Here is a 10,399-nt window from a genome sequence, read left to right on the forward strand (position 1 = left end):
GTGAGGCAATATAATAATAATGATAACAAAGAAATGTAATGGAAATGCCATAATTAAATGGAATGAGATGAAATCAAATGCTTAACCATGTCGTTTATATCACCATGTTCTTTACCTGTCAGCATAATATATTGACATTCATGAATTCATATTAATAAGATTATTGGCCCATGATATCATACTGAGAACCTAAGGTATGTGAGTACTGTGAGGTTGTGCACTATGCTGTCACCACAACTCATATAAACGCACCGAAGTGCCACGTAGAATTGCACTGAAGTGTCGCATAGAATTACACCGTAGTGCCATATAAGATTGTCCTTAAGGACCACGTAGAAAATTTCCTTAAGAATCATATACATATCCCAAGGATCAAGTATGTGTCTTAAAAGACCTCACACGTGTTCCAAAGAATACATATATGTCCCGAATGACCGCGTAGACCCTCTACTCTTGGCATGCCAACTATACCTATAGTTCTCATCTACATAACATGGGCTTCCACCATTCCCATAATTTATATTGTATAGACATATAATTTCCATACCTTTATCACATAAACATATCATGTTCCATCACTTTATCACATAGCTTATATAACATTTCATGCATATTCATGTCACTTAATGCATATAATATGAATTCATGTCATGTATCATAATATGAAATGCGATCATGTATCAAAATATTTAATCTAGATTTATCAATAGTCTAGAACTGAATAGAATACATATTCATGCTATTCATATGCACTCACCTATATTTCCTTTCTTTTTCCTCAATCGATCTTATGAGACAATTGTTCTAGAACTTGTTTAGGCTCGGTATCTACAGAGTAATTCATTGATGGTAATCAGTATACTAATTAATATATTCTAAACTATCATTTCTTGGGCTAAAAGAAAATCCATTTTCATCTTTTAATGAAGGTATGCATCGATGCACCATACCATGCATCGATGCATAAATCCTATTCGATGTTTATATTTAAGGTGATGCATCGATGCACTCCTTATGCATCGATGCACTGATGGCATTCGATGTTTGTATTTTAAAAGAGTGCATCAATACACCTTGAACAATTTCTGGGATTTATCCTTGATGCATCGGTGTACATTTAATGTGCATCGATGCACATAGCCCAGAAATGTCATTTTAAGAATGAAAATATCTTTATAATCTTCTCTACACTTTATATTTCACCTCCTTTTATATCCCTAACTTGCATACACTTACTTAAACTAATTATTATTCATTCGATACCTTTAAAACGTAAAAATCCAATTCTCTATATAAAATTTAAGAATTTCACTCAATTTCCAACATGTTCTAAATCGAATTCTGACACTTCATATTCTTTAATTAGCTTGATGACAAGTCAAATCCCATTTCTAATTCTTATTATGAACTCTAATCCAAGATTTTACTTTTCTACTTCCTTTCTTTAATCCTTCCTAACCCCATCATCTTATGGTTTTAAGATAACCTAAGCTTTCCTTAAGCTTAGTTATCATCTAATGATCAATAAGCAACCTTAAATTTATCAAGAATTTGATTTACAAGAAAACTCACCTTTAGCTTGGTCTCACGGGGAAGAAGAAGAATGAAGAAGAAGAGAAATCTGGAAACTTTGGTTCTCTAATAGCTTCAACGTGGAAATAAATATCACCAACTAAGATTTATTTATTTTCCTTGTTAAAAGACTTATTTACCCCTTTAATACCTCATTCTTTGCTAATGCATCCTACACCAAACATATCAATCAATTCTTTAGACTTTTTAATTTATCCAATTAGATTACTGAATTTTTAAATCTCACAATTTAACCACTAACTCGGTGTGAAGGATGTTACATAATAGCTCCCGAAGTGAAGCGGGAGAAGATAGGTCTGTTGAAAGCAATAATTCACCTGCCCTGACCAGGCAAGGTGAAGGACAGGCATCTCAGGGAGTTCCTGTACAAGACCAAGAAACTTTTTTCAGGACGTTGGATGCTATTTTGACGCGTCTTCAACCTCCTGCCCCACCAATTCAAAAAATGAATATAACAAAAGAGTTGAGAAGTTTGTGAGCTCTCGAATTTGAGGGAGAATCTGAGGAAGGTCCGGTTGCGACGGATCTTTGGTTAAATGATTTGAAAATCATGTTGGATGGTCTCTACTGCTCTGAAGTGGAGAAGCTAGATGGAGCTGTCTCGTTACTGAGGGGTCAGGCGAGAATATGGTGGACAAACGTCACCATGAGGATGTCAAGTGACCGGTTGACTTGGTCTTTGTTCTTAGATAAATTTAAAAACAAGTACATTGGAGATAAATTTATTCGGCAGATGAAGCAGGAGTTTATGAACTTGAAACAGATGAACCGCTCTGTATATGAGTATGAATGCAAGTTCAACAAGCTGAGTCGGTTTGCATCTGAGCTTGTGCCTACTGAAAAAGATGCATGTGAATGGTTTGTAGAGGTCTTACGCCCTAGATTGAAAGAAATGCTTATAGTATTGAATTTTTCCTCGTTCCAAGAGGAGATTAATCGTGCCAAAGCTCTTGAAAGAGCTCAGAATTAGAGATTCAGGGACTTAAAAGTTTAGACATTAAAGAGGAAAGGTGCTTCTTCCAGCTCAGCACCATCAAAAAGAGGAAGAGACTCAGGATTTTGATCATAAGTAAGATCAGAATCAGTTGCAGGCAAGGCCTGGACAGACACAATCAGTGAGATCTGGTGATGGGAGATACAATCAGGGTCAAGCAAGACAGTGTCAACATTGTGGGAAGAACCATTTTGGGACATGTCGGATTGCTTCCGGAACTTGTTTTCGATGCAGAGATACCTGACATTTTATACGAGATTATCCGTTAATGATTGGAGAGTCTGCACCATCTGAGAGAGTTGGTTCTGCCACACAGAGAGGACGAGGAAGAGGCAGAGGAAGGAACCAGTCTGAATCCTCTACTCAACATGAAGTTCGGTCAACCGCACGGTATACAATTTAAAGACAAGTGAAGATTATGATGATCCCGATATTATAGCAGGTACTTTCCAGCTGTATGATAAATTAGTATTGGTATTGATTGATCCAGGTTCTAATTATTCTTACATTACAAGTAAGCTAGTAAAGGAATTGAGGATCCCCTTAGAAGCTACGAGTAATGAGATTATAGTAACTAATCCTTTAGGCCATAGTGCTCGGGTGAACAAAGTCTGTAAGGGGTGTCCCATAAAGATTCAGGGAATTGAATTCCCTGCTAATATGATGGAATTACCCTTTGACGAGTTTGAAGTGATTCTGGGAATAGATTGGTTATTCCGTTACTATGGGGATGTTAATTGCAGATCGAAAAAGGTAACCCTGAAGAGTCCAGGAGGAACAGAAATAAGTGTGATCAGTGAAAGGTTTAATTCTTTAGCAAATGTAATATCATTAATGTCTGATAAAAAGTTATTGCTACAAGGATGTCAAGGTTTTCTTGCAAATGTGATAGATACAAGAGCTAAAGAGAAAGGATTAGATGAGATTTCAATAGTTCGGGAATTCCCTGATGTTTTCCCTGCTGAGTTGCCTGGATTACCTCCAGATAGAGAGATAGAATTTCAAATTGAAGTAATGCCGGGAACAGCTCCGATTGCAATGTCACATTATCGGATGGCTCCGAAAGAATTGCAAGAGTTAAGGAATCAATTGCAAGAGTTGTTAGAGAAGGGATTTATTCGACCAAGTGTGTCGCTTTGGGGAGCTCCGGTGTTATTTGTTAAGAAGAATGATGGCTCAATGCGTCTTTGCATTGATTATCGACAGCTTAATAAGAAGACCATCAAGAATAAGTATCCCCTCCCACGTATTGATGACTTGTTTGATCAGTTAAAAGGAGCTTCGGTATTTTCGAAGATTGATCTACGTTCGGGTTATCACCAATTGAAGATTCAGGAGAAAGACATTCCAAAGACTGCTTTTAAAACTAGATATGGCCATTATGAATTCATTGTAATGCCATTCGGAGTAACGAATGCACCTGCTGCTTTCATGGATCTCATGAACAGGATTTTTCAGCCCTATTTAGACCAGTTTGTTATTGTCTTTATTGATGACATACTGGTTTACTCGAAGTCCATTGAAGAGTATAGCGCACATTTGCGAATAGTTTTGCAAATTCTTAGGGATAAGAAGCTTTATGCCAAATTGTCCAAATATGAATTTTGGCTAAATGAAGTAATTTTCTTGGGGCATGTGATCTCTGCAGATAGGATTCGGGTGGACCCTCAAAAGGTAAAAGCTATAATGGACTGGGAAGTTCCAAAGAATGTATCCGAAGTTCAGAGTTTCCTTGGACTTTCTAGTTATTATCGAAGATTTGTTAAAAAAAATTCGATGATAGTGTTGCCTTTAACGAAGCTGATGAGAAAGAATGTACCGTTTGTTTGGACTTCTGAATATCAAGAAAGTTTTGAAGTTTTAAAGAGAATTCTGATAGAAACTCCTGTATTGGTTCAACCAGAATCTGGCAAGAATTTTGTAGTATACAGTGACGCGTCCCACAATGGGTTGAGGTGTGTATTAATGCAAGAAGGGAAGGTGGTAGCGTATGCATCGAGGCAGTTGAAACCACATGAAAAGAATTACCCCACCCATGATTTAGAAATGGCTGCAGTGGTGTTCGCTCTCAAGATTTGGTGTTATTATCTGTATGGAGAACGATATTACTTGTATACGGATCATAAGAGCTTGAAATATCTGATGACTCAAAAAGAGCTTAATTTGAGACAAATGAGATGGGTTGAGTTTTTGAGAGATTATGATATAATAATTGACTTTCATCCCGGAAAGGCTAACGTGGTAGCAGATGCTTTGAGTAGAAAAATGTTTGCAACCTTACGAGCTATGAATGCAAGGTTATCTTTGACTGGAGACGGTGGTCTATGTGCAGAGTTAAAACTTAAACCATCATGGTTGGACCAAATAGGAGAATTGCAAAGTCAAGATGAAATATGTTTGAAAAAAATAGAGCAAGTAAAGAATAAAGAAATTAAGGATTTTGAGGTGAGGTCTAATGGGAAATTGTATTATAAAGAAAGAATTATGATACCAGACGAAAAAAAGTTCAAGAAATATTTATTGACAGAGGCTCATTACAGTCCATTGACAATGCACCCGGGTGAAACCAAGATGTATATGGATTTAAAAGATCGGTATTGGTGGCCATGGATGAAACGAATCAATACTGAATTTGTGTCCAAGTGCTTAACATGTCAGCAAGTCAAAGCCGAACATCAAGTTTCGTCTGGATTATTGCAAACACTTTCCATTACGCAATGGAAGTGGGAAAATATAACGATGGATTTTGTTTCGGGGTTACCCTTGACTCCAAACAAAAGAGATTCGAACTGGGTAATTATTGATCGATTGACCAAATCAGCACATTTTCCTCCTGTCAGAACATATTTCTCTATGGAAAAGTATTCGGAGCTGTATATTAGAGAAATTATTAGATTGCATGGAGTGCATGTTTCTATAATTTCTGATCGAGATCCTCGATTCACCTCGAGATTCTGGAAATCCTTGCATGGATCATTGGGGACTCGCTTAAACTTTAGTACCGCCTTTCACCCCCAGACAGACGGACAATCAGAAAGAACAATTCAAATTTTGGAAGATATGTTGTAGGCATGTGTCATTGAGTTTAAAGGGTCGTGGGAGAAATACTTACCACTGGCGGAGTTCACTTACAACAATAGTTATCTGTCCAGTATTAAAATGGCACCATATGAGGCGTTATATGGGAGGAAATGTCGTACGCCATTAAACTGGTATGAGCTCAAAGATCGAAATGTACTCGGTCCAGATTTGATTCAAGATATAGAAGAGAAAGTTCGAGAAATTCAACATAACCTAAAAGTGGCATTTGATCGGCAAAAGTCCTATTCTGATCTTAAAAGAAAGGAGATTGAATTTGAAGTTGGGGATAAAGTGTTTCTGAAGGTATCACCATGGAAAAAAATATTACGATTTGGTCAGAAAGGAAAGCTAAGTCTTAGATTCATCGGCCCATATGAAGTTGTTAAAAGAATAGGACCAGTGGCATATCAGTTATCTTTGCCACCAGAAATGGAGAAAATCCATAATGTTTTCCATGTGTCCATGTTACGAAGATATATGTTCGATCCCTCTCACATCATTGCACCAGAAAAAGTAGAAGTTCAACCTGATTTGACCTATTAAGAGGAACCAATACAAATATTGGCTGACGAAGTTAAGCAATTGAGAAATAAAACGGTTCCGTTAGTCAAAGTTCTTTGGAGAAATCACAAGGTAGAAGAAGCCACGTGGGAACGTGAAGAGGATATATGATTTCAATACCCCCATCTATTCGTGCAATGAAAATTCGAGGACGAATTTTCTTAAGGGAGGGTGTTGAACTATGTTTCGATATAACAATTTAAGGCAAAATGGTTTTTGGACTTGAATTGAATTTACAAAATGGTTTTTGGACTTGAATTGAATTTACAAAATGTATTTGGAATTAATTGAATTTATTCAATATTTACAAAAATAATTCAAAGTTCTTTTAATTTAAAAATTGAGCACAAAAATGTTTTTATGAATAGTAATTTACTATTTGAACAGTAAATTACTATTTGAACAGTAAATCACTGTTTGAACAGTAACCCGAGGCTAAAAAATTCCAGTTTGTAAAAGGGGAACCGATTCCCCCCAAGGGGGTACCGATTCCCTCACTGTTCATCAGTCCAACGGTCATAATATTTGAATATTATGAAGGGGTATCGATTCCCTATGAAGGGGTACTGATTCCCCCCATTCTGGGCAGTCTTTTTGAGTAGAAAAATCATCCCCAAACGGCTCCAAAACATCCCCAACGGCTATATACGACTTCAAACTCATTCCAAGCTATAAATACAAGCTGAGGACACTTGAAGAAACAAGAGAACAACTATCCAAGCAATCAAACACAAGAGAAGAGTTTTTCATTCTTATTTCATCTTTCTCTTGTATATATTTTGTTCTTGTGAGCTCAATCTTGTAAACACCTACCTTACAGAGGTTTTATTGTTTACATTTCTTATCCTTTTGTAAAGGGGAAAGGTTCTAGCTTAGCCCGTGTAAAAGCTAGGGAAAGGTTATAGTTTAGCCCGGAAATACTAGGGAGTTTGTAAGGTTACTCTTTATCCTCAAAAGAAAGAACAAATTAGTGAATTTGTTGAAAAATCCTTGGTGAGGAGCTAAGGTAGTGGACGTAGACTTTGGTTGATAAAGTCGAACCACTATAAATCGCTGTGCAATTCTCTATCTTTCAATATCCTTACTCCTTAAACACAAAACCGTTCCGACCCCTCTTTGCAAATCGTTCCGGTTGTCGTTTCGAGCTTCCGAAAAATCCTAACAGAGGGAGATTTGTAACATCCTCCATACCCGGTTAGTGATCAAATTGTGAGATTTAAAAATTCAGTGACCAAATTGGATAAATTAAAAGTTTAAAGAATTGATTGAAATGTTTTCTGTAGGAGCAATTAGCAAAGAATGAGGAACTAAAGGGGTAAATAAGACTTTTAATAATGGAAATAATTAAATATTAGTTGAGGATATTTTATATCCACGTGGAAGCTATTGTAGAGAACCAAAGTTTCTAGATTTCTCTTCTTCTTCATTCTTCTTCTCCACCGTGAAGCCAAGCTAAAGGTGAGTTTTCTTGTTGATCAAATTTGTGACGAATTTAAGGTTGCTTATTGATCATTAGATGATAACTAAGCTTAAGGAAAGCTTAGATTATCTTAAAACCATAAGATGAGGAGTACATGAAGAATTAAATAAAGGAAGTAGAAAAGTAAAATCTTGGATTAGAGTTCATAATAAGAATTAGAAGTGGGATTTGACTTGTCATCAAGCTAATTAAGGAATAGGAAGTGTTAGAATTAGATTAAGAACATGTTGGAATTTGAGGGAGATTCTTGAAATCTATGTGGAAGATTTGATTTCTAAGTTTTAAAGGTATTGAATGGATAATAATTAGTTTAAGTAAATGTATGCAAGTTAGGAATATAAAAAGAGGGGAAACATAAAGTGTTCAGAAGATTATGAAGAGATTTTCGTGCTAAAATGACATTTCTGGGCAATGTGAATCGATGCACATTTAAGGTGTACCGATGCATCAAGGATAAATCTCATAAATTGTTCAAGGTGTATCGATGCACATGAAGTGCATCGATGCCTCTTTTAAAATAAAAACATCGAATGCCATCAGTGTATCGATGCACAAGTAGTGCATCGATGCACCCCCTTAAATACAAACATCGAATAGGATTTATGTATCGATGCATAGATAGTGCATCGATGCACCCGTCAAAGGATGCATCGATACATGATGTAGTGCATCGATGCATACCTTCATTAAAAGATGAAAATGGCTTTTCTTTTAGCCTAAGAAATGATAGTTTAGAATATATTAATTAGTATACTGATAAGTATCAATGAATTACTATGTAGATACAGAGCCTAAACAAGTTCCAAAACAATTGCCTAGTAAGATCGATCGAGGAAAAAGCAAGGAAATATAGGTGAGTGTATATGCATAAAATGATTATAGCGATATATTCAGTTCTAGACTTGTGAGAAGTCTAGATTCAATACATTGATGCATGATTCATTTCATATTGTGAAGAATGATATGAATTCATACTATGTGCATGGTGTAACATATTTTAAATGAATATGTATGCAAAGTTATATGAGCCATGTGATGAAGGTAAGAAAATGATATGTCTATGTGATATATTATGTAATTTGGGAAAAACCCATGTTATGTAGATGAGAACTATATGTATAGTTGGCATGCCAATAGTAGAGGGTCTACGCGGTTCTTCGGGACATATATGTATTCTTTGGAACATATGTGAGGTCTTTTGATACACATACTTGATCCTTGGCATATGTATATGATTTTTAAGGAATTTTCTTCGTGGTCCTTAGGGACAATCTTATATGGCACTACAGTGCAATTCTACGCGGCACTTCGGTGCAATTCTACGTGGCACTTCGGTGCATTTATATGAGTTGTGGTGACAACATAATGCACAACCTCACAGTACCCACATACCTTAGGTTCTCAGTATGGTATCATGAGCTAATAATCTTATTAATACAAATTCATGAATGTTAATGTACTATGCTTACAGGTAAGGAACATGGTGATATAAATTGCATGGTTAAGTATTTGATTTCATCTCATTCCATTTTATTATGGCATTTTCATTACATTTCTTTGTCATTATTATTATTATATTGCCTCACTAAGTCAATGACTTACCGTGTGAGTGTTTCACACTTAGGATCCGAGAAAGTAGACGAGACATGTTAAGCAACTGGATAACACTACTCCTGCAACTATCAGATCAGAGGCAACTTAATCAATAGGTTCTTTTGTTATGTAAATGAATGTTGGCATGTAATCAAATGGTCAAGTTGTGTATGCTCTGAGTATTTTGATAAACATGTATTAACATATTTATATTATTGTCTTTTAATAATATAAGTCCAAATATTTTATCGCTTTTTTTAATATTATTTTGTATAGTCAATGTGACATCATGGACTCGTATCTGGGTCGGATATGGGTTGAGGGTGTTACAACATTCATGCCTAGTTAGTGGATATAAATTACATTAGATGTATTTTTTTATGCCTCACTAAGTCATCGACTTAGTGTGTGAATGTTTCACACGTAGGTTTCGAGAAACTAGAGGAGGAGAAAAGCAATGATAGGCAAAGAAAGAAAAATCAGTTTCTCCTTCCCGATTATCAGATCAGAAAAGTATTTTATTAATATGTATTTTATTATCTGAAACTATAGTTGCCATGTAAGATAAATGATTTGAATTGTATATGCTCTGATAAGTTTGTAAACTTTTATTCTGAAATAATATGAAGCTTTCTTTTAACGAGAAATTTTTATTATTTTTAATAAGGGTTTTGAAAGTTGATGTGACACATCAGACTCGGATCCAGGTCAGATACGGGTTGGGGTATTATATTTGATGGTATCAGAGCTAAGGTTTAGTCGATTCTAGGCTTAAACCGAAGGTAAAAGAGTTTTGAAATGTGTACATACCAATATAAAGTGAAAACTTCTGATATTATAGTGTAAGGAGTGTGTTGTCTTGTTAATAGAATTAGATTGTTACACTATAAAAGAAGTATGATAACGAGAGTTCCGAATTAAAGTGAGAATGTGATAGAACTGATGGTAGTAGTAATTCACCTGCCCTGGCAAGGCAGGATGAAGAGCGGATACCTCAGGGAGCGCTTTGTAAAAGTTAAAGAATGTTTTCAGAAGATTGAAAACACATTCGGATAGTGTTAGATGATCTCCATTGTTTCACAGTGGAGAAGTTAGAT

The sequence above is a fragment of the Hibiscus syriacus genome, unplaced genomic scaffold, assembly GCF_006381635.1.
Source record: "Hibiscus syriacus cultivar Baekdansim isolate YM2019G1 unplaced genomic scaffold, ASM638163v2 tig00117056_pilon, whole genome shotgun sequence".
Lineage (NCBI taxonomy): Eukaryota > Viridiplantae > Streptophyta > Magnoliopsida > Malvales > Malvaceae > Hibiscus > Hibiscus syriacus.